Source organism: Sinocyclocheilus grahami, unplaced genomic scaffold, assembly GCF_001515645.1.
Source record: "Sinocyclocheilus grahami isolate Dianchi unplaced genomic scaffold, SAMN03320097.WGS_v1.1 scaffold1195.1, whole genome shotgun sequence".
Classification (NCBI taxonomy): Eukaryota; Metazoa; Chordata; class Actinopteri; order Cypriniformes; family Cyprinidae; genus Sinocyclocheilus; species Sinocyclocheilus grahami.
This window is the reverse complement of record NW_015506374.1, coordinates 47,513-47,988: the sequence shown is the minus strand read 5'-3', so window position 1 is coordinate 47,988 and position 476 is coordinate 47,513.

Genomic DNA, 476 nt, shown 5'->3' with positions numbered 1-476 from the left:
GAGGTGGTTTTGTTTAGTGTGTGTGTGATTCATCGATGTGCATGTAAGCCGTGTTTTGTCATGATCTGGTTTTCTGTGAGGAAGTTTCTGGAGCGTGGGTTCAGTCTGAGGTCTGATTGTGACACACATTCACACAAAACCATGTCAGATCCGGCTCATTATTTCCACCGTTTATACACTACTCATTAGCGATGTGTGTGATGATATTAAATTGATGCATGCATTGGTTTATTAATGTTGAATCACCGGAATAAACGTCTGGCAGCACTAATAAAACACGACATCACTTATAAAAGCTTTAATTGGTTCTGACTGTGTGTGTAAATGCAACAAGAGAGGATATTTAGAAAAGCAGCTTTACTGTGTAATGCACGTGTGTGTCTGTGTGTGTGTGTGTGTGTGTGTGTGTGTGTGTGTGTGTTAGAGTGTGTGTGTGAGAGAGAGTGTGTGTGTGTGTGTGTTAGAGTGTGTGTGTG